At 44.5% G+C, this 24552-nt stretch overlaps 1 long non-coding RNA gene across 2 annotated transcripts; it reads left to right on the top strand.

Moving 5' to 3' along the window:
* Positions 1-683: 683 nt before the first annotated feature.
* LOC131396705 (uncharacterized) lies at positions 684-23025 on the top strand. Of its 2 annotated transcripts, none has more exons than XR_009216657.1 (3): positions 684-700; positions 15643-15762; positions 22843-23025. It is a non-coding gene; the product is annotated as an uncharacterized LOC131396705 (long non-coding RNA). The 2 variants fall into 2 exon arrangements; XR_009216656.1 differs by lacking the exon at positions 22843-23025 and adding an exon at positions 22655-22826.
* Positions 23026-24552: the final 1527 nt, after the last annotated feature.

Genomic DNA, 24552 nt, shown 5'->3' with positions numbered 1-24552 from the left:
TCTGGAAGGAACTCCAGGAGACAGTGTGGTCTCCACAGCGTGAGGCAGCCAGGGAGATGCAAACAGGTCTGCTGTAGATGCTGGCGATGAGACCGCCTCTTCCCAGCCAGGGCCTGCTGGATAAGAGTGGCATTTCCGTGGGTGACTTTATCCCTCAGGATCTGAGGCATGCAGATTTATTGGCTGGCATCCTTCTTACAGTTTCTCCTCAGCACACACTCAAGAGAGGCCATCTGTCCCTCGAGAGGCTGTTGACCGAAAGAGGCTGAAGAGAGATGTGGAGCCCACCTACAGTGGGGCCAGCCTTGGGCCTGATGAGAGCTTGGCCCAGAGCCCCCACGTTCATCATTCACAATGATGCCTCAGAAACTCTCCCAGAGCCCCTTCACCCTCCAACAGATGTCACCCCGGAGCCAGCCGTGGAAGATGTGCAGGATGAACACAGCAACACCGGCCCCAGGTCCCTCAGCGGGGTCATCCTGTCAGCGCTGGGGCCTAAGAACTCCTGGACTCGCTGCACTCCTACTGCTTCTGGTCCCGGGGGAACAGGAGCACGGGTGCCGCCTGCAGGAGCAGGTGGAGAAGGACAGCGAGCTGAAGAGGGGCAGCTGCCGACAGCCAGGTGCACACGCTGCAGGAGGAGCTGGACGAGCTGAAGGGAGGGGCTCCCTAACTGAGCAGCCTGCTGCCCCCAGCCGAGGTCAGTCCTGGGGCTCAGGGCTCCCCCACTGCCTGCTCCTCATGAGGAGTTTCCTGCTCCACAGCAGACGGCCCCTGAGCACCTCTGTGTGCAGCATGCCTGCTGCTGTCTTGGGAGAAGGCTCTGCTGGTAGCCGCCCCTTGCACACAGGGAGCCCAGGCTGCAGAGCTCACCCCGCTCGCTCTAGGGTGCTCAAGAGGCACCGGTAGTTGTCAGGGTTTAGCAGGTGGGGAAGGAGGCATTGCAGGTCAGCTGGGAAAGCCAGACCTACTCAATGAATGGTGCCTGGATAGTTGGTTTTCCACTTGAACAGGAGAAAATCAGCTTCTGTTGCATCCCTCACACAAATGTAAATTCCAATGAGTTAGGATCTAAATGTGAAATAAAATCGACATAGTAAACTATTGGAAAAGTTATAGGAGACTCTTAACATTATGGGGAGGTGCTTTCCATACATGTTTTAATGAATATCCTTGAACTGAAGTCATTTTGAACATTTTAATAATTTCTTTAAAATTTGAAACATCTTTTTGAGTAGAATACATTCTCTTTTGTAAAAATTAAAACACTAGAGAAATACATAAGCTAAGAAGTGGTAAAAACTCCTATTTCTCACCTACCTCCCAACTTTTATTCCTTGTCGGTAGTAAAATTTGGTGTGTAATCTCCTCCACTGTTTCCTGTGCTTTACCTACATATTTCTCCACCTGTACAAATAGGTTGGATATATTTTTGGTGTGTTTCTTTGCTATGTTTCTGAATTTCCTGCTCTCTTACAGTTTAGTAGTTGTAAACATTGGTTTCTCGATATTCCTTACATATTGAGGGTACCATCTTTTCCCTGTTATACATCCATGGAAAACATTTTCCTACCACATTGCTCATTTAATCTGGATCAGTGCTTGTCTTCCCAGATGTCAGTAACACTTCAAGAGGGAAACGGGTCTATGTGACAGGCTATTCAGGATCTCCGGGACCCCCAGGGCAACAACCAGTAGGACAACCCAAAACAAGAAACAAAACCCATCCCGCATGTTTCCAGATGCATCCTATGGGAAGGACGGCTTCAGTTGAGGACCACTGATGTCCTGGTCAGAGTTATCCACTATGTTCTCCTATCACGTTAAAGCTGTTTCTGTAGTTTCTCGTACCTGATGGTACAATTTGGTGCCTTTGTCTGTTCCTCTTGGTGCCTTTGTCTGTTCTTCTTGGTCAGACTGCCCAAGGTTTCTCACTGTTACAGGTCTTTCCAGACAGCCAGCCCTTGACTCCATTGCTCAGGTCTATGTTGTTGTTCCTGTCTGGTGAATTCTCCCTTCATTCTGCTGTCATTGGTTTTATTGTGGTGTTGTTCTGGCTCTTGGAGGGAAGTGCTCAGCTTGCTGTACAGGTGATATTCCCTGATACCTGCAGTGGAGGCTGTGTCCCTTCTTCCGTCCCCTTGTCCCCACGTCATGGATTTGCCTCATGCTGCTCTCATTGCTGTTCATTTCTAAAGAGTTTCTCCTGTCTGTCTGGATTCCCTCTTTAACCTGAGAGATTTAGAAGGGTGTGGACAGATTTTCAAGTGGCTATGTTGGGGGAGGGGAGCCAATATTTTGTGATTATTTTTTACTTTTATTGCTTTAAGTTCCAGTAATATAGTCACTTATAGATTTCTGCTTTTTGGACTCTTTAGAGATTTCATTGTGGCTTAGCACACAGTCCATTGTGGTGACTGTTTCATCGTGGTTTGAGGAGAATGTTCGCTCTCCACTAGATGCTTACGTTGTCCCTGGGGCTGAGGCTAGATCTAGCTTTTTTGTGTTTGTCAGCAGATCTGTTTCCTAACTTACTGTATCACTTGACCTGTGGCTTTTTAAGAGAGGTAAGGTAGGTTTCCCTGTGGAAAGGGAAGGCACCTCCCTTGGGGTGCCTGTGTCTTCTTGTTTGTCCAGTTTTGCTTTATGTTTCAAGACCATATTGTTAGGTGCATAAGTGTCCCTGACAGTTATCAACACAGAGAACCCCTTTTTGTCCCATTTAAAGTCTTATTTCTTTATCTCCTTATTTTCAACCATATTATATCCCTTTATTTTATAACAATATTTTAACACAACTTGAGAACCTTCATGTTTTTATAGAGCAATTTGATCTATTTACAATTGTGATTATTGATAAATTGGAATGTGAGTCTACCATTTAATTTAATTTTTAATTTGTTAGGTTTTCTCATGATTTTTCTATTCCTTTAGTGGGTGTCTTTCAGCTTTTAGGAACAACCATTTCTGCCTCTCTTTCTGTAAATGCTTAGAGTTGATCAGTTCCTGTGTTTTACACTCCCAACTCATCACCTTCCGGTCCCCGGCTTGAGAATATCTGATCTTAGTTCTGTGTTCTTATTTTCCCCATCAAGCAACCAGGATTGGATGTAAGTATACGTTTTATTGGTTACTTTGTTCACAACTGTTTATTGTATCCAAATTTTTCCTCCTTTTGGAAAGATTTGATGCTATTTTGGAACTCATATGACAGTGAAATTTTGAGACGAATCGAGTCTGAGATAGTCCTTAGGTACTGATGCTGGGGAGCTAGCACCTAACCTCTTAAAGTTGCATTGGTGTGTCAGCAGAGTCGGGATGAGGTCAGAGATATTTAAAAACGTGGAATTGAATGAGGTTTCCTGGAGACACTGTAGCTGTGGAAGGGCCCTGGGCCCAGCCTAGGAGCAGGCAGTGTTTGCAGAGGTGTAGCTGAAGAGGGTCCAGGAAAGGGGCCTGAAATGGTGGAGCATGAAGTTGCAGGAACCATGAGGGGAAAGGGTATTGCAGAAAGGAAGGGTGCTCAGCTGGATGGGATACAGCTCTGATCAGAATGGAGAAAAGATGGCTGGACTCGGCCACATGGGATCACTGGTGACCTCAGTCTCCTTGAGAGGGTGAGAATAAAGCTGGGTCTAGAGTGGGGGAAGGGAAGCCATGGGAGGGCAGTAGGTATGAGGCACTTTATTTAAGAGGTTTAGCCATGAAGGGGAGTTGGGAAAGTGGACAATAACCAAAAGGGAGCATGGGTCCAAGGGAGAGTTTTGTTTGTAAGGCGGAGATTAGCTACAAGGTGTCTGTGCTGCAGGTAGGACCAGATAGGGAGGAGGAGTCTGCTGGGCCCTGAAGAGGTGCCGGGCTGGGCTCCTGTTATGAGAGGTTTGGGGATTCGATTGGAGAGGTAAAAGAAACTTTCCACTCCAAACAAATGGACTGAAGGTATATTTTATTATAGAGAGGATGGTAAAGGTGATAGTCCGCAAACAGATCTGAATAGGTCAAATAATAAGAGGGAAAAAACACCAGCTCGACTGGAAAGGGAAAACATCCCCATCGGCTGAGATAGCAGCACATTTGAATAGGTCATATAATAAGAGGGAAAAACATCAGATCTATCGGATAAGGAAACACCAGATCGACTGAAGTGAAATGACACAAATCAACCAGAAAGAGAAACACCAGGTTGACTGAAAAGAGAACACATCAGATCAATTACTTCACAATAAATCAATTACTCACAACATCCATGCCCCACTGCTGGGAGAGTCCTGTCAATTGACACTGCTGGGCGGGAATCACAGTCCTGGGCAAGGCGTCTCTTCCACAGGTGGAACTCTCACCGTGTCTCAGTCTCCAGCAGTTTATATAAGCAGTTACAGAGTTTACAGAGAGAGCATTCAATGTTCCCATGCACAAATGGTTATCAGTGGCGTACTAGCACTGAGCCCCACCCTCTGGCTATTGTCCCAGCCCAGTAGTTGTGTACGTGCATTGTTTACCCTGCTTATCCTCCCAGCCCAGCTCAGATGGCCAGTCTGCCCCAGGCTGCGGCGCTTGAGGGGCCTTGAATTTTTTACACATTGCAACCATCTCCATGGGAGAAGGGCCAGTTCCCACCATGCAGAAAGCAGCTTTTATATTTCTTTTTGTGCTGGTGGCTGTAGGTCAATGGAGCGGCCAAACATGGCTGTACTAATGTCAAGAGAGCTCCGCTGCCTGGTGACGGGCAGAGAGCAAGAGGACAGATGTGGTCGTGGAAAGGGCGCCCTGTGCCTCTGCTCCTGTATTCCTGGAGCGTGAGGTGGGCAGTGGTTGGGAGTGGAGGGGCGATGCAGAAGGTGTTAGGTGAACGGCAGGGGGAGGAGGGAGAGGGAGAGAGGACACTGTGGCTTGGTCTTCATGGCTCACATGGAGCTCCCCACTGGGATCTCCGATCACCAACTGTTGACTCTCTTTGATGTTTTCATCAAAATGTCGGCTCTCTTGATGGTTCCCAAGGCTATTATGAATTTGTTCATCAATGAAGGAATCTTTGGGTCATTTTTAAGGGATTCTATGTCAAAGGGGCTCTACATGTGTTTATTCAGTCCATCATCTGTACCCAATCCCTTTGTTTTTGGACAGATTCCATACAACAGAGCAGCCGAGCCAGTGGCCTGCAGGTTCCAGGGTTAGGGAGATTTGCCCTCCAGAAAGCCGATGCTGGTTGGTATTCTCACAGGACGTGGTGCTCTGTCCCTGAGCCCGCTCTAATTCTGGGTGTCATGACATTATAAATCCTGGGGCAGTTCTGTCAGGGCCCATGGTTGGCATTTCTGTGATTAGTGAGGGCAAACATTTTTCTGTGATCATTATCTGTCACTTCCCTGACTGTGCTGTCACCTGCCTTGCTCACTGAGCTCTGAACTTTCCTGGTAGAACCAGGACGTTCACTCTCTATCCAGTGTGATTGCACGTTCCCTCAGTGTACTTGCTTCAAAAATATCTGTTTTCTTCACATTCTTTGATTCCTTGTACATATAATCTAGATTTAATCTGGAGCTTTAAAAATGTTTTATTGTGGAAAACCTTGAACATACACAAATTAAACAGAAAAGTGTGATAGCCCCCCATGTTTCTATTACCCAGCTTCAACATTTATTAATATTCTAATATTCCTGTTTCGTCTATATTTCTACCCACTCCCTACCTTCCATTGATTATTTTTTAATTAATAGATTGTTTTTTAGGAAAGTTTTAGATGGACAGAGAAATTCAGCAGAGAGTGCAGAGCATTTCTCCCTCCTCCCCCACAGTTTCCCCTACGGTTAACATCTTGCTTGACCACCTGTGTTAGTGCAGTCCATTCCTTACAAGTGAGGAGCTGATGCTCATAGAGCGTTCATAACCAAGTCCGTAGTTTACATTAAAGTTCATTGTCTTGCTGTCATGTACTTGGATTTTGACAAATGCATAATCTCATGTATCCACCATGACAGTATCCTACGGAAGAGTTGGATTGCCCTAAAATCCCTGTGCTTTACCTCTTCGTCCCTTGCCCCCCAACTCCTGGCAACACTGATCTTTATACTGTTTCTCTAGTTTTGCCTTTTCTGGAATGTCGTGTAATTGGAATATATGAAAACTATGGAACAGTGTATATAGCCTTTTCCGGTTGGCTTCTTTCACTTAGCAGTATGTATTTAAGTGTCCACTATGTCTTTTTGTGACTTGATAGCTCATTTCTTTTTTTTTCCTTTTTGTATATTGAGTCAAAATATACATAACAAAAAGTGTTTCATCTTAACCATTTTTAAGTGTATACTTCAATGGCGTTAAATACATTTCCACAGTTGTACAGTCACCACCACTATTCATCCACATAACTCTTGTAAATCTGAAACTCTATACCTATTAAACAATAACCCTCCCTTCTCCCCTCCCCCAGCCCTTGGCAGCCACCATTCTACTTACTCTCTCTATGATTTGACTACTCTCAGTTCATACAGTATTTGTCTTTTTGTGACTGGCTTATTTCAGTTAGCATAATGTCTCCAAGGTTAATCCATGTATAGCATATTGGAGAATTTGCTTCCTTTTTAAGACTGAATAATATTCCATTGTATGGATATACTACATTTTGTGTATCCACTCATGTGTCAATAAACACTTGGGTTGCTTCCACGTTTTAGCTATTGTAAATAATACTGCTATGAACATGGGTGTACAAATATCTCTTCAAGGCTCTGCTTTCAAATCTTTTGGGTGTATATGCAGAAGTGGAATTGCTGGATCACATGATAATTCTATGTTCAATTTTTTGGAGGAACATCTACACTGTTTTCCATAGCAGCTGCACCATTTTACGTTCCTATCAACAGTGTACAAGGGTTCCCATTTCACCGCATCTTGGCCAACACTTGCTGTTTTGTCTTTTCGATAGCACTCAACTTAGTGGGTGTGAGGTGGTTTTGTGGTTTTGATGTGCATTTCCCTAATGATTAGTGGTGTTGAGCATCTTTTCATGTGCTTATATGCCATTTCTAAGTCTTCTTTCGCAACGGAGTCTTCAAATCCATGCCCATTTTTGAATTGGCTTGTTTTTTATTTGTTTAATTTAGGACTTCTCTGTATATTCTGGATACCAGTCTCTTGTCAGAAATATGATTTGCGAATATTTTGTCCCACTCTGTGGGTGCCTCTTGATGTACCAACTTATAAAATTTTCATGGAGTTCAATTTTTCCATTGTTTTTCTTTTGTTACCTGTGCCTTTGGTGTCATATCCAAGAAATCATTGCCAAGTCTGGTGTCATGAAGATTTAATCTCATGTTTTCTTCTAAGAATTTTCTTGTTTGAGGTCTTACATTTATGTCCTTGATCCATTTTGAGTTAATTTTTGTATCTAGTGTTGGATGGGGTCCAGCTTCAAGATTTTGCATGGGGATATCCAGTTTTCCCAGCACCATTTGTTGAAAAGAAACCTTTCTCCATTCCATGGTCTTGGCACCCTTGTCAAAAATCACTTGACCATATATGTGAGGGTTTGTTTCTGGGCTTGCTATTCTATGCCATTGATCTCTATGTTTGTCTTTATGACAATACCATACTATTGATTACTGTAGCTTTGTAGTAAGTTTTGAAATCAGGAAGTGTGAGTCCTCCAGTTTTGTTCTTCTTTTGCAAGATTGTTGTTGGCTGTTCTGAGTCCCTTGAGATTCCATGTGAATTTTAGGACGGGTTTTTCTATTTCTGCAAAAAATATCATTAGGATTTGGATAGGGAATACATTGAATCTGTAGATTGCTTTGGGTAATACTGACACTTTAACAATAGTAAGCCTTCCAATCCATGAACATGGGATGTGTGTCCATTTATGAACGTCTTCTTTAATTTCTTTCTGAAATGTTTTGTAGTTTTTATGGTGTAAGCCTTTCACCTCCTTGGTTAAGTTAATTCCTAAGCATGTTATTCTTTCTGATACTATTATAAATGAATTGTTTTTGTAATTTCCTTTCCAGAGAGCTCATGGTTCGTGTATAGAAATGCTGCCGATTTTTGTGTGTTGACTTTGTATCCTGCTACTTTTCTGAATTCATTTGTTAGATCAAACGGCTTTTTTGTGGAGTCTTTTGGATTTTTCTACATACGACATGATATCATCTTCAAACAGAGACCATTTTACTTATTTCTTTCCAATTTAGATGCCTTTTATTTATTTATTTATTTTTATTGCCTCATGGTTCTGGCTTGAACTTTCAATACTGTGTTGAATAGAAGTGGTGCAAGTGAGCATCCTTGCCTTGTTCCTGATCTTAGAGGAAAAGCTTTCAGTCTTCCATCATTCAGTAATATGTTTGCTGTGTGTTTTTCATATATGGCTTATGTTATGTTGAGGCACTTTCCTTCTATTCCTAGTTTGTTGAGTGTTTTATCATGAAAGGGCGTTGAATTTTGCCAATTGGTTTTCTGCATCAATTGAGTTGGTCATTTTTTTCCCCTTCATTTTCTGGATGTGGCTTATTACATTGATCGATTTTTGTATACCAGGAATAAATTTCACTTGGTGGTAGTGTATAACTCTTTTAATATGCTATTGAATTCATTTTTAATTGGCTAGTATTTTGTTGAGGATTTTTGCATCTATGTTCATCAGGGATAATGGTCTGTAATTTTATTTTCTTTTAGTGTCCTTGTCTAGTGTTGGTATCAGGGTAATGCTGGCCTCGTAAAGTGAGCTTGGAAGTGTTCCCTCTTTTTCAATATTTGACAGAGTGTAAGAAATCTTGTTTTTAATACTTCTTTAAATGTTTTGGTAGAATTCACCAGTGCAGTCATCTGGTCCTGGGTTTTACTTTGTTGAGAGATTTTTTTTTTAGATTTCTTTAAATATTAGTGACATATAACATATGTAAGTTTTAGGTGTTCAAGATGGTGATTTGTGAAAGGATTACCACAATACCCTGAGTTAACACCTCCATTCCCTCACATAATTAACTTGTTTTTTCTAGTGATCACTTTCAAGATCTACTCTCTTAACAAATTTCAAGTCTATAATATAGTATTGTTAATTATGATCACCATGCTGTACATTAGATCCCCAAAACTTGTTCATTTTACAGCTAGAAATTTGTGCAATTTGACTCACATCTCCCCATTTCCCCTAACCCCGGGACCCTGGGAAACCCATTCTTGTCTCTATTCCTTTGAGTTGGGCTTTTTTCGATTTCACATATGAGTGAGAATATATAGTATTTGTCTTTCTCCGTCTGACTTATATCACTTAGCGCAATGCCTCAAGGTCCATCCATGGTATCTCAAAATGCAGGATTTCATTCTCCTGCATGGCTGAATAATATCCCATTATATATTACATGTATACATATATCTCACATTTTCTTTATCTATTTATCCATTGAGGGACACCTGGATTGTGTCCATGTTCTCTGTTTGTGAATAATGTTGAAATGAACATGGGGGTGCAGATATCTCTTCAGAATAGTGACTTCATTTCCTTTGGATATACAAGCAGAAGTGGAATTGCTCATTTATATATATTTCTATTTTTATTTTTTTGAGAAAATTCCATATTTTTTCCATAGTGACTGTAGCAATTTACATTCATACCATCAGTGCACAGGGTTCTCTCTTCTATACAGCCTCGCCAACACTTGTTGTCTGTTGTCTCTTTGAGAATAACCATTCTAGCAGGTGTGAGGTGATATCTCATTGTAGTTTTGATTTCATTTCCCTGATGATGAGTGATTACGAGCATCTTTTCATGTACCTGTTGACCATTTTTATGTCTTCTTTGGAAAAGTATCTATTCAGGTCCTTTGACCATTTTCATATTGTTTTGTTGGTTTCTTTGCTGTTGAGTTGTAAGAGTTTCTTATATACTGTGGATATTAACCCCTTTAGTTTGCCGATTTTTTCATTTGCTATGCAGAAGCTTTTTAGATTGATGTCATCCCACTTGTTAAGTTTTGCATTTGTTGCTTGCACTTTTGATATTATATCCAAAAAACTCGATGTCAAGACCAGTTTCATGGGGCTTTTTTCTCTATATTTTCTTCTAGTTGTTTTATATTTGGTGTCTTACCTTTAAGTCTTTAATTCAATTTGGGATCATTTTTAGAGTGGTGTAAAATAGGGGTCCAATTTCAGTTTTCTGCATGTGGTTATCCAGTTTTCCCAACAGCATTTGTTGTAGAAACTATCCATTCCCCATGGAGTCTTCTTAGCTGACTTGTCAACTGTTAGCAAACTGTATGTGTGTGGTTTTATTTCTGGGTCCTTGATTCTGTTCTATTGGTCTAGGTGTCTCATTTTATACCTGTATCATACTGTTTTTATTACTATAGATTTGTAATAAAATTTGAAATCAGAAATTGTGATGCCTTCAGCTTTTTCTTTCTCGGGGTTCCTTTGGTTATTGGAGGTCTTTTGTGGATCCACATGAATATTAGGATTATCTGTTCTATTTCTCTGAAAAATGCCATGGGAATTTTAATAGGAATTGCAGAGAATCTTGAGATGGCATTGAATAGCATGAACATTTTAACAATACTAATTCTTCTGATCCATGAGCATAAGATATCTTTTCATTTCTTTGTGTCTTTGATTTCTTTCCTCTGTGTCTTATAGTTGTTAGTTTCTAGATCTTTCACCTTCTTGGTTAAATTTATTCATGAGTATTTTACTATTTTTGATGGCATTGTAAATAGGATTTTTTTCTTTATATCATTTTTTTTAATAATTTTTATTTATTTATTTGTTCCCCCAAAGCCCCAGTAGATAGTTGTATGTCATAGCTCCACGTCCTTCTAGTTGCTGTATGTGGGACTCGGCCTCAGCATGGCCGGAGACGTGGTGCGTCAGTGCGCGCCCAGGATCCGAACCCCGGCCGCCAGCAGTGGAGCTCGCACACTTTACCGCTAAGCCACGGGGCCGGCCCTTTATATCATTTTTAAATAGTTCATTGTTAGTGTAGAGAAAGGCAAGAGATTTCTATATGTTGATTTTGTCTCCTGCAGCTTGAGTGAATTTGTTTATTAGTCCTAACAGTTTGGGGAGGAGTCTTTAAGTATTTCTCTACATAAAATCATATCTGCAAACAGAGACCACTTTGTTTCTTCATTTCCAATTTAGATGCTTTATATTTCTTTCTCTGGCCAAATGTCTCTGGTTAAGACTTGCAGCAGTATGTTGAAGAGTGGTGTTGAGACTGGGCTCCCTTGTCTTGTTCTTTGTCTTAGCAAGAAAGCTTTCAACCTTTCACTGTTCAATATGATGTTAGCTGTGGGTTTGTCATGTAAACCTTTTATTATGTTCAGGTATGTTCCTTCTGTAACCCTTTCTTGAGAGTTTTTATCATGAAGGGGCGTTGAATTTGTCAAACTGCTTTTTCTGATTTGAGAGATTATTTTAGGATTTTTATCTTTCATTCTATCAATGTGGTGCATCACATTCATTGATTTGCATCATGTTGAACTTGATCATGTTGTTTGATCCTTTTTTTGAGTTTAGATAGTTTTGTTACAATGTGTCTTGGAGAAGAATGTTTTAGTTTGAAATTTTAGGGTGACTGATCGGCTTCAGGACCTTGGATGTCTACATCTCTCCCCAGATTTGGGAAGGTGTCAGCTGCTACTTTTTTAAGTCAACTTTCTTTTCCTTTCTCCCTGTCTTCTCCTCTGGTATTTTAATAATGCTTATCTATTTCTTTTCAAGGTATCCCATAATTCACACTGCCTTTCCCCAATCTTATCTGTTCCTTTTTTTTCTTTTTGCTCCTTTGACTCGATGATTTCAGATGACACATCTTCTAGTGCACTAATTATTTCTTGTACATGGTTGAATCTGATTTAGAAGGTCTCTATTGAATTCTTCAGTTCAGTCATTGTGTTCTTCAACTCTAGGATTTCTGTTTATTTTTCCTTAACGATTTCTGTTTCTATGTTGAACTTCTCACTTGTTCATGCACTATTTCCTTATTTTATTTAGTAGTCTATCTTTGTTTCCTTAGAGTTTTATGAATTTCTCAAAGAGCATTGTTCTGAAGTCTTTGTCACATAGTTCCTATATCTCCATTTCTTTGTCGGTCATTGGAGTTTTATTCTTTTTCTTTGGTGGTGTCATGGATCTTTGATTATTCATGATCCTTGTGACCTTCCATTGGTGTCTGCAAATTTGAGGAAGTAGGCATTTCTTCCACTTATTACAGACTGGCTTTAGTAAACCAAAGCCTTCACATTCAGCCCATCTAGGGGTCCTGGGTAGGCCATCTGGTGGTGTCCAGGGGCAGGCTTGTTGCTGGAGTCCTTGAGCAGCCTGGTACTGGGGTGAGTGGAAAGCTTGGGTCCACGGTATTGTGTCTGGCCCTGGGCACAGCTGGGACCCTGAGTTCACGAGTAACCCCACTGGACCCTGGTTTGGCAGGTCCTCATTGAGAGCCTGTGACCACAGGAGTCATCCAGGGCCATGAGAGTTGGCCAGAGCTGGGATGATCTGAGAGTCTTGGCTCACGGGAGCCTGCCAGAAGCCTGTGCCATGAGAGACAGTTTGTGCTGGTGTGGGCCAGAAGTCTGGATTCCTGGTAGCCTGGGGCCACAGGAGCTACCTGAGATTGCAGGAGCCAGCAGGCGCTGGGTCAAGATGGAAGACTGGGTTCATGGGAACCTGCCAGTGCCTGGTGCCATGGGAGCTGCCTGGGGCCGCCTGAGTCAGCAAGCACCTGGGTGGGCTGGGGGCTTGGTTCTGCAGAAGCCTGTCAGAAGCCTGGTTCCATGAGAGCTGTCTATGGCTGCTGGAACTGGCAGGTGGTGTGCTAAGCCACGGGCCTGAGTTCCTAGTAGCCCCCGGGGAGCCTGGAGCCATGGAATCTACCTGGGGTAGATCTCTTAGAACTCAATTATAAAAAACAAAGAAGTTTGAAATGAAACTTCATTCAAAGAAATTTGAAATGAAACCATTTTCATTGGTTACCCAATGAAAATGGGTAACTAGCTGCAATGGACATGTCTCCAGGTGAAACACAGATGGCCAATAAGCACTAGATAGATGCTCAGTATCATAAATCATTAAGAAAATGCAAATTCAAAGCATAGTGTGATACTATTTCACACTCAAAATGAAGGCTATACTCCACATAATGGAAAGTAACAAGTGTTAGTAAAGATATGGAGAATGGGAAACCCACATACATTACTGGTGGGAAAGTAATTTGATGCATCCACTGCAGAAAACAGTTTGCCATTTTTAAAAATCTTAAACCTAGAATTACCATGGACCAGGAGAGTCACAAGGTTGGTATGTCCAAAAGACCATTGGAAACATATGTTCAAAGAAAAACTTTTCCATGGATATTCAAAGCAACATTATTCACAGTGGTCCAAAAGTGGAACAAACCCAAATTTCTATCCAGTTATGACTGCATAAACCAAATGTGCCCTATTCATAATATAGGACATTATGGAGCCATAAAAAGGAATAAGCTACTGCTACATGCTCGGCCATGGATGAACCTTGAAACATGTGTGCTCACTGAAGTCGTCCACAAAGGCCACAGATAGCATGATGCCATTTGAATGAACTGTCCAGAATAGGCAAATCAATAGGGAGAGAAAACAGATGAGTTGTTTTCATGGGCTTGGGTTAGGAGAAAATAGTGTGAATGAGTATGGGTTTGTTTGGGGGTGTTGAAAATGTTCTGGAATTAGTTAGTGGTGATAACCACACGACATAATCATTGTACTAAATGGCACTGAACTGTATACTTTAAATGCTTACAACAGTGTATTCTGTGTTAAGTAGATTCTCCATAAAAATTTTGAATTTTTTAAATTAATCAGGGTATTGATTAATTTTAATTTAGTTAATTTAAAGTTGGTTGGGATAGTTAATAAGGGTAATTAATAGAGTTATTAGGGATAGGGCACATTGTAGCCAAGAGAGTAAATATCCGATGATGGCTATAGTAACAGATCCTAAAATTGTACAAGCAACAGTCTAAAATCCAGTCTGTTTCCATTGTCGCCAACTTGGAAAGACCAGCCATGAAAATAGGTCAGTGATCTCGGGGGCCTTGGGTATCTTTTAAAAGATTTAGGTAACATTACGCAATATTTTAACCTCTTGGGCCATCTGGTGGATGTAGGTTTGAACTTGTGTGTTGATGTACATTCAGCAAGTGGTTCTAAGAAAGGCAAAAACCCCTCCTTCGTTGGTTGGTATAGACAATCTAGGGCCAGGCCATTCTCTAAAACCATTTAGGCAAGAGACTCATGAGACTGTTCCACAAGGGCTAGGATAGGGTCTTATGGAGTTGTTCTCGATGTTGGGTTAAGGTTTTTGATACTTCTTGGTTGCCTCAGTTACCTGATTTTGCGTGGGTAGGGCCACCGCACCTGTGTCCAGTCCAGTCAGTCAGTCCTAGTAGAACTGAACACCCAGTCCTATAGGACTGACAGTGTCTCTATGGGTTGGTGGTAGCCAGTCAGGGCAGGAACCTCAGGGGACCTGCAACCTGAGGGAAGCAGGCTGAGATAGAAACAATGATGTATTGCAGAATATAGCTTGGAGAAATCTGCTCAGAGGGCTGGGGAAGAGAGAGCCTCACTGTGTGAGAGCCTTGTGATATCAGCCTACAGTAAAACCCAAAAGTGGATGTTCCTGGTGTGAAATATTCATTACGGCCTTTGGAAGTAAAACCAGTAATTTGCACCCATTCACTAGTTACCTATGCTATATGATTTCAGGGGGTATGGTTAAAGTGTTTGTCGGCCAAGATCTGTTTGGGCCTGAGCACAAAATCACCAAGGTGGTCTCGAAGGCTACCCCAAAATGACTCCTCAAGGAGCAGTTGGGGCAGAAAGTGGGTGGAGCATTTTGAAGGAAGCCTGGGGCAAAGATGTTGTGCGATTGAGTTGGGTAAAACTGAGTGTCTCCGCAGGGTAAGCCCTTCAGCTGGGGTACAATAGGTGATTGGAGGCCAAGTGACAGACCCTGCGGCTCCTGATTCCCAGTGCACGGGCAGGCCTCTCAGCCCATTGGACATAAATGGTGGTGGTGTTTGTGAAGCATCTTGATGGCAGTGTGGAAAGTATAGGCGACGTGTGGTGGGAGACGTCATGATAGTGTCGGGAGGAGCTGTATGTGAGATTACGGTGTTGAAGGGGAAGGACTGGAGGCAGGTGCAGTGGGTGTGTGACCAACAATGGTCAGTGAAGGGACAGCCGGGGGGTAACTGGGGAAAGCAGGGACCAGCAGAAGTCATGTGTTTAAAACAAGACACCAGACCCAAATGGAGCCGCTTAGGCTATGCCTCACATAAACAAGTCGAGACTTAATTAGACTTTTGGCCCAGGAATAGAATCTTAAACCAGTCAATCAGGAATCACCTCATGCGCAGCAGGTAGGTCATCTTCCTGATAGAACCCTGCCATCCTCTAAAGGAAAGTAACCTTGCAGTAACCAACCCGCTTTTTTATCTAGTGTAACTTCCTTGTTCTTGCTCCCTTCTGCCTATAAATTCCTTCATTTTGTAGAACTCCTTGGAGGTCCTTTCTCTCTGCTAGACTGGATGCTGCCTGATTCATGAACTGTTGAATAAAGCCAATAAGATGTTTAAAATTTACTGAATTTTATTTTGTTTTGTACCAGTTTGGTGGCAGCAGTGGGATCCAAAGGAGACGCCTGATGGCTTCGAGGATGAGAAACAGTCATTGGTACCAGCAAAACCTTTGAGTTCTCCATCTTTTTCACTGTTTCTGAGGGCTGTGGGTAAGTTTCTCTTGGATCTGAGATCCACTCTGTTTGCCTTGACCTCCTGATCTACCTGGCTTTCCAGTCCAGGGTCAGTGGGTCAGTCTAGACTGACAGGATGCTCTAAGAGAGCATCAGTCTTAGCACTTGGTTAGTCAGCAGTGCCAGGCAAAGGCTTAGTGGTTCAGCTTGAGCTGCCAGATGGTTCTGCCAGGAACCCGAGTCCCTGGCCCTTAGTTAGTCCACAGTCCCCGTTTGTTGGGGTCTGCTGGGTGAGTCTGCAGTCTCCATGTGTTAGGGTCTGCTGCTTCAGTCCGTGGTTCTTGCTAATGGAGAGGAGTGGAAGAAATGTGTGCTCCATGCACATCCAATCTTTGAAAACTTCCTGCGTGCATTTTACATGCATTTTGACCTCTGTTGACTGTTGATGGGTTCTAAGGAAATGGTGAAGGCACAGTGAGGAGGAACTGTGGGTTTCTTCACGACTACCTCGAGGAGGGCCCCCCCCCCACCTGAACAGCCATCCGGCACTATTAGAAATGAAAGACATCCGATCACCGTGGATTGGAACACTCCTTATTGTGACGGTGTCAACATTATCCAAAGAGATCAACAAATGCAGTGCAGTCCTTATCAAAATCCCAAGGGCATTTTGTGCTGAAATAGAAAAAAACCCATCCTAAGATTCTTATGGAATCTCAAATAAGCCCAGATACCAAAAATAATCTTGAAAGGAGATACTAAGTTGGAGGACTGATTCTTCCTGATTGAAAACTTACTATAAATCTACAGTATCAAAACAGCATTGTCATGGCATAAAGACAGCCATATTGAGCAATGGAAACAGAATTGAGAGCCCAGAAATTAACCCTCACCCATGTGATCAAATGATGTTTGACAAGGGTGCCAAGATTATTAAATGGGGAAAAGTCTTTTCAACAAGTTGTGCTGGAAATAGTGGATATCTACATGCAAAGGAATCAACTTGGACATTTACCTAACACTGTATACATAACTTGATTCCCAGTGAATCAAATACCTAAGTGTAAGAGCTAATGCTATAATACCCTTAGAAGAAAACATAAGGCAAAACTTGACAAGATAGGATTTGGTAATGATTTCATGGTTCTGACACCCAAGAGCAGCCAATAAAATAGGAAAATACATATGCTGGACTTCATGGATATTAAAAAGTTTTGTGCCTCAAAAGCCATTATCAACAGAGTAAAAGCACAACCCATAGGATGGGCGACCATATTTGCAAACCATGTATCTGACAAAGGCTTAATATCCAGAATAGTTAGAGAACTCCTAAATTCAACAACAAAAAACAAACAACTCAAATCAAATTTGAACAAAGTATATGAGTAGACATTTGCTCAAAGAAGATATGCAAATAACCAATAAGCATATGAAAAGATGCTCATCATCAGTAATCATTAGGGAAATGCAAATCAGATACACAGTGAGAGACCACCTCACATTCATTAGGATGGCATCTATCAAAAAGAAAAAAAAAAGAAGAAGAAAAAGAATAGAACCACTGTTGGCCAAGATGTGGAGAAGTTGGAACCCTTGTGTATTGTGGTGGGAATATATAGTTGCTGTAGAAATCAGTATAACAATTCCTAAAAAAAATTAAAAATATAATTATATAGGACCCAGCAATTCCTATTCTGGGTGTATACCCCACCAAGGAGTTGAAAGCATGTTCTCAAAGACATATTTCAACACTCATGTTCATGGCATCATTATTCATAATAGCTAAAACATGGAAGCCACACAAGTATTGTAATCAAGGAAGGGCTTACAGCCCAATGCACCCATTAGCCAAACAGGATACCCGCTCTTGTAGAAGGGGAAAAAGCTTTATTACGAGGTTGGCCAGCAAAGAGACGAAGGTTAAATCTTTCTCCCCAATGGGCTGTTGAAAAGGGCTTGAAAAGGGCAAAGGAGCGGGTGCAGTAAGTTTGGGAGCAGTCCTAGGCATTTTGTGCAAGCACAGATTTTCATGTTCTGTCACACATCCCACGTTCAAAAGATGGTGTCCTTAACATGATTGGCAGGGGAGTTCTTGGTCCCCCAGTTCATCCTCCAGTCACTTATTTTGTGCAAGCACAGATTTTCATGTTCTGTCACACATCCCACGTTCAAAAGACGGTGTCCTTAACATGATTGGCAGGGGAGTTCTTGGTCCCCCAGTTCATCCTCCAGTCACTTATGCAGTTGCAGTTTGAGTCTTGCAAGCCGTCTTGTTGTCTCATTGGTTCAAAGTAGTTGAAACTTGCTTAAGGAAGAGAAATGGAGTTTCTGAAAAGCAACTCTCGGCCCAAGATTAAATCCTTAGTAAATATCATATGGGATATGGCTTAAAAAAGTAGTCTCCAGGGTACTGTTGAGAAAAATCTGGCTGGGGCCCCATTTTATTTTGGGCTTGGTTGTGGGCCTTGCTATGGTATCTGTCCAGGGATGTATGGATGAGCAAAATGTGCTATATACATACAATGGTATATTATTCATCCTTGAAAAATGAAGGAAAGTCTAATATACGGCACACCATGGATGAACCTTCAAGATATTACTCTAAATGAAATAAGCTAGTCACAAAAATACAACCTTGTGTGATTTCCCTTCTAGAGCTTCCTGAAATCACCAGATTCAGAGAGACAGAAAGTAGAATGGTGTTTGCCAGTGGGTGGGAGGAGGGGGAATGGGGGATTATTCATGAATGGGTATAGAGTTTCAGTTTTGTAAAATGAGAAGTGTTCTGAAGATGGATCGTGGTGATGATTGCACAGCAATATTAATGTCTTCAATACACTTCAATACACATTAAAACATACTTAATGTATCTATGGGGCCTGATGACTTGTCCTGGCCGAGCACATGCTTGTGCTGTTGCACATCTTACCCCTCACTGTGCAGTTGGGAAACTGGCCTAGAAAGAGGCAGGTACTGTCCCAGACCACAGGAGGTCGTCAGAGTCCTGAAGACTAGAGAGAGCTCCAGCTTACTTGGCCAAGGCTCCACCTCTTCCCTCAGGTTTCCTTTGGCAATGAGTGGCTTTAAGATCCTAGAGGATTGCTGCGCACCCTTTTCCATATGGGGTCATTTTCCTCTCCTCATCATCACACCTGCACAGGCACACTCCGTCACACTTGACTTCTCATATGGAGAACACTGAGGTGCAGTCAAGAAAGAGCTGACACCGGGGAAGTGACAAGAGGCAGGAGGGAGAGAGGTTGGAGGCAGCTCTCCCACGGGGCAGTAGCATCCGTTCTCCTAGATTCGTGCACAGGGGCCCAGAGATGGGAAGAGGAATCCCTAAGGTTCCTAGGTGTCTACCTGTTCCAGATCCATCCCTGGCCCAGCCTGGGGATCACAGGACTGGGGTCCTGCAGTCCACCTCTGTGGGCACCCAAAACTGGGATGAGCCCATCCTCCCTTTGTGTAGGCATTGGGAACAGGAGAGAAGATCTCAGTGAGGGTCCTCCTGTATAAAGTGGAGTGCATCCAGCGAGTGACTCCAAGTGTTCCATGCACTCACTACATGTCTGTTGGACTAGGTTCTCTGTTGATGACCTACTGTGCTCTGAAACCCTGAGAAAATGATTTCCAGCCCCTGGAGATCCTTTAGAACTGACGAGGCTAGGGGGCTTGGGTGGATGAGAACTGAGGATAAGGAAGAAGATGCCAGAGCACTGGACACCAAGTCCAGAGTCCAGGGAGAAGACTAATCCTTGTTGGACCCTTGCGGTCCTCATCTGGAAGTAGGGGAAATCATTGTCATGGCTGCAGTTAGGATGCCTTAGGAGTGAAGAGGACACCTGGTGGGGAAAAGCAAGAGAGGTGCACGGTAGGCTCCCGAGATTCCTCCCACTCCCTCGAAGCTGACAGGTCCTGCTGCTTTACCCCTGGGACCCTGGAGAGCATCTGCCTTGAGGACACCTGAAGAAAGATTCCTTTCTGTTTGGAGTTCCTGCCTGGGCAGCAGTGCTAGTTCTGGCCACGAGGGGGCGGGCAGCCTCTTGTGTCAGTGGTGGCCAGTGAGTTTTTGCTTTTATTTTTTTTCAGTTGTATTGAGGTATACTTGATATACAGCACTAAGTTAACATTGCTGTGTGGTATATTTGAAACTTGCTAAGAGAGTAGATCCTAAAAAGTCTCATCATCAGGAAACAATCTTTTTTTCTGTTTGGTGATTGATGTTAACTAAACTTATTTTGGTAACCATTACATAATATATATATATATCAAGTCATTCTGCTGTAATCCTGGAATTTACTTGGTGTCCACTGAACTATTCTTGAGCTCCTGGAGCAGCGAAGAGTCAACCAGAGGTCTTTCTGGCTGTCCCCCTGCCTCAGAAACAACTTGTACCTCCTATTACTAGTGTTCATCTCCACAATGAAAGTTGGTCAAAAGCAGGGGGCGGGGTGCAAGATCTACCCATATACTCATTCAGCAGCTGTGTCCTGAGCACTCACCCTGTGCCAGGTGCCCTGGTGGGCTGAAGTGCAGGATGAAAATGACCAAGTGGTCCCTGCCTGCCGGGAGCTCACAGTCTAGAGGGGAAATGGACAAAAGCAAAGACATGAGAAAGAAAAGAGCAAGTGCTGTAGAGAAACACATCAGGGGGCTGTGAGGGAGGGCTGGGCGTCACTGGGTAGGAGGGTCTGAAAGACCTCTCTAGGGTGACATTTTCTGGGACCGGAATGACAAGAGGGAGTCAGCCTTGCACAAGTCTGGGAGCAGTGTGTCAGGGAGATGGCACCACTGGTCCTGAGTCTCACAGGCAGAAGTGAGTTTGGCCAGAGGAGGTTAGAAAGGTGGCCAATGCAACTGGAGGGAGGCTGGGAGAAGAGAACAGGAGCTAGGGTGGAAGGTAGGGCCAGGGCCTGGTAGGCTGTGTTCGTTACCTTTCCCTCTCTGACTTCATTGCCCCTAACCTTGCATTTCAAAACAACAAATGTTGACAATCTCACAATTTGTGTGGATCAGCAATCAGGCATGTTTTAGCTGGGTGCCTCTGTCTCAGTGAGTTTAACAGATTGGGGCTGTGGCCTCAACTGAGGCTCGACTAGGGGAGGACTGGCCCACAAGTTCACTCTCAGCCTTCAGAATTCATTTTGTATTGAGAGCCTGAGTTCCTTTCTGTCTGTTGGCCCAGGCACTCCCTTGCTTCTCTCTTCAATGTGCCTCCACATTGGGCAGCCCCAATACACCGGTATTTGATTCCTCACTTCCAGGGATTTGACAGAGTGAGAGAGAGAGAGATGGCACATGAGAGAGGGAGTAAGAGGAAGTGAGAGACATTTTTAGTTAAAATTTAGACAAGACATCCCATCACTTTGGCTCTTATTATGTTCAGAAGCCAGTTACTAACCTCTTTGTGGTTCCACGGGGAAGTGTATAACATGGGTGGGGCTTACTGGGTACCACTGTGGAGGCTGCCCACCTCATAGGCCAAGATGAGGCACTTCGGTCTCATTCTCCATAAAACAGGAAACAATTGAATGGTTTTATGCCACAGATGGCAATATCTGAATTTCCATTAGTTGCAACCCCCTCATGGTGTTGACCTGAAAATGAGGCCAAGTTGGAAGTGACTGTCCCAATATCACATTCTTGGAGCCCAGGCCTGTTTTGAGTGGTGTTCTGTACTACATCCCACCCCTCCTTGTTATTCTTCCATCTCTAAGTTTGTGCCTTAGGTACATGTGACACCAGCCCACAGGGGTAATAGATATTATCTCATATACACCGGGTGATGTCCCTAGGAAGTAGATTCTAGCTTGATTCCCATGGTGCAGGTTTAGAGACTGGGGAGGACCTGAGAGGCACAGGGACTATCCCAGGATGAAGAAATAGTAAGGAAAAGGAGGTCTGCATTCATCTCTGTCTCCTCAAAACTAGGTCCCTAGTTAGGTTTCCAGGGACCTGTGGGTAGGGCTATGTGGTCTCATTGTGTACAGTTCAAGAGATGACGTGGGGTCATAGACCTCAACAGATCTTAGAACTCTGGTAACCAGGCACCCACATTGCCCCATCCACCTCACTTGATTGGAGACAGTCAACAGGCAAAGATGTTTTGTTGTTGTTTCCCAACTTTTGGAGGATCTGGGCTCAAAAAATCCCAGAAAGAGAATCTTTTTGGTAGTTGGCGATGTTGGCTCAGCCTTAATTCTTGACGCCTCTGGGCATCTGGCAGGAGGCTGTGAAAGGTAACACGGGGCAGCCCAGGGGAGGCTAGTGCAGGCCAGGGCACAGCTGTGATCCCACCTGATCAGCCCCACACCCCTTGCCCCTCTTTGTGTGTGTGTGTGTGTGTGCATGTGTCTGTGAGGAGGAGAGAAGGCAGGACATAAGGGGCGGGTCATTCCTGAGCAGGTGCTGGTTGTTAGGTGTCGGAAACCTAACAGCTAGGTCATGTTCATACTTCAGGCCATGCCTGGCAGCATGAGAAGGTGAGCACCTCTACTCATATTGTTACCGAGCACTAGAGGATTCATCTCCTTCCCTCCCTGACCAGAGTTCTTTGCAGAGATGCCCCTCTGTGCCTGAACTGAGGAACAGATATTCTCTTGGTGGTTGGCCCCAGTGGCAGTGTGCAGGCAGCCCCTGATTTCTTCTGGCCCAGTTCCCAGGCAGTCTTTGCAGAACTCCACTCATTAGGTTGTCGAGTAACTGCCCAATGGTTTCAACTCCACAAACTCACTAGACAAGGGGCAGGTACATGAGGCCACCCACACTTTCCAGTGCTGCTCTGAGATGAGAGCAGGAGCAGAGGGTCTCCACACTCAGGAGCTTGAGATGATGAGGTTGGACTAGAACTAGGGAGGGACCAGACTCAGGCTGTCCCTTTTTGAAGCTAAAGGGGATGTACATGAATGTCACCTTGCCTGGCTAGGAGATGAGCTGCCGTGACCCTCTTACCCTTGTCCGGTGTGAGCTTCTGGAGGCCACTGAGGCAGAGCCAGATGGTAAGGGGGACTGCAGGCTGGGTATTCCTGGAAGGGAGTGGGATCTTTCTTGTGTTTAGAAGGTCACATGGAAAGTCAGCTATGTGGGTGAATCTTTGTTTTTATCCCACTCCAGCGTCAGCTGCTGAGCTCCAGCCAGCGGCAGAAGAAGAGCAGTGGGCAGTGGTGGAGGTAGAGCTGGCTCCAGCTCCGTTGACACCACCCCCTCTAGCACTGGAGCCAGTGTCCCCTCCACCAGCAGTGTTGGAGGTGGAGCAAGGGCCAACATGGGCTCCAGCAGGAGTAGGAGCTGCTTAGCTAGAGTCACCTGGACCATCATTTCTAGTGAGAAGTCTATCTCCACCTGTGGCTCTTAAGGAGCGTGAGAAGCTTAATCTCATGGCCTTCCCTCCTAAGCTGGTGGTGGAGCAGTTTACCATGATGGATGCGGTGAGCAGCTGGGCTTTCAGGGTGGTGTGGGGCAGGCCTTCCCTCTGCTATCGTTGCCCCAGACCTGATCCAGACTCCTATGATCTGGGCCCAAATCCAGGCTCCACCCTTTACCAATCATAAGACCTGGGCAACTTTCTGAACACCCAAGCCTTTGCTGTCCACCTGCAGACCGTGGAGGTGGACATTAAGAGGACCTGTTGCACAGAGTGACTGTGCCAACTCCATGAGGTAGAAGAGATGGAAAGCTGGGTGGGCCCTGGCCCATCTGTGCAGGGAAGGGCTCACTGTGTACAGCCTGGACCCTGGTGGCCCAACCGTCTGCTCAGGAGTCTCAACAGCCTCAGGACTTATTAGACGCCTGATGTGTACTCCACTACAAGGGAGATAGACAAGGCCTGTGGGTGTAGCTGCCACGCGGGGATGTGCATCAGAATGTGGAGTGGGACCAGAGGGGGGATCAGGGTATTGGAAGATGCCCCCTTGGGATGAGCCTAGTTGAGCCACCATCTGGAGCTTGGAGTTAGCCAGCACGGGCTGGGTTCAAATGCCCCTCTCCCTTCCCTGCCAGTATTGGGTCCTGGGTCATCCTGTGCTGGGTGTCCTCAGTGGACAGAGAAGAAAAGCCAGGGACTGTCACAAGGCTCAGGCCACATCCTGAGCTTTCTGAGCTCCAGCTCTAAACTGTGACTCCTGTGTGGGACTTTGGGGGCTGTAGGCACAGACTTGGGGTGTGGCAGGGCTCGGTGACACTCCCCCTGTTCTCCAGGAGCTCTTCCAGAAGGTGGTGTCCTCTCCGTGTCTGGGCTCCACCTGGGGCAAGAGGAACAAGCCCGGCAATGAGCACCAGACACCCAACGTCCAGGCCACCGTCGACCACGTCAGAAGGGTGGCCAGCTTCGTCATCATCCCCTGCCTCGGGGACCCGAGCAAGACAGCCCAGGACAGGGTGAGGGTGGTGGAGCGCTGGATCCAGGTGGCCCAGGTATGCTGTGGGAGGCCCAGTGGAGCCCCTCTCTGAAGCCTTGGGAACTGCCTCTCCACATTTATCAGCTCCCAGGATTGCAGTGTGTGGTCTAAGCCCCTGCACAGTCCCTAGGACCTTCCTGCCAGGGGCCCGCTGACTTTAACTCCAGGTCCCAGTGAGAGGATGCTCACTTCCTACCTGGCTCCTTCCCTGGGTTGAGCTAAAATCCTGCTCCCTGTGAGTGTTACTCTTTGGGTCCTAAATGTGCCCTTCTGGGACTCCCTGAGCATCTGTCTCATCCAGGAGGGGAGATTTAAATAGAAGGGTACTGAAGCTAGAGCAAGCTGGGCTACAGTGCCCCACCTCACAGCTCATTCTCTTCCCTTCCCCAGGAGTTCGAGATCCTGAAGAACTTCTTCTCGTCCTGCA

This window comes from Diceros bicornis, chromosome 34 (assembly GCF_020826845.1).
Source record: "Diceros bicornis minor isolate mBicDic1 chromosome 34, mDicBic1.mat.cur, whole genome shotgun sequence".
In the NCBI taxonomy this organism is placed as follows: domain Eukaryota; kingdom Metazoa; phylum Chordata; class Mammalia; order Perissodactyla; family Rhinocerotidae; genus Diceros; species Diceros bicornis.
Note: the sequence above shows the minus strand (reverse complement) of the source record. Positions and strands in the feature narration are given on the sequence as shown.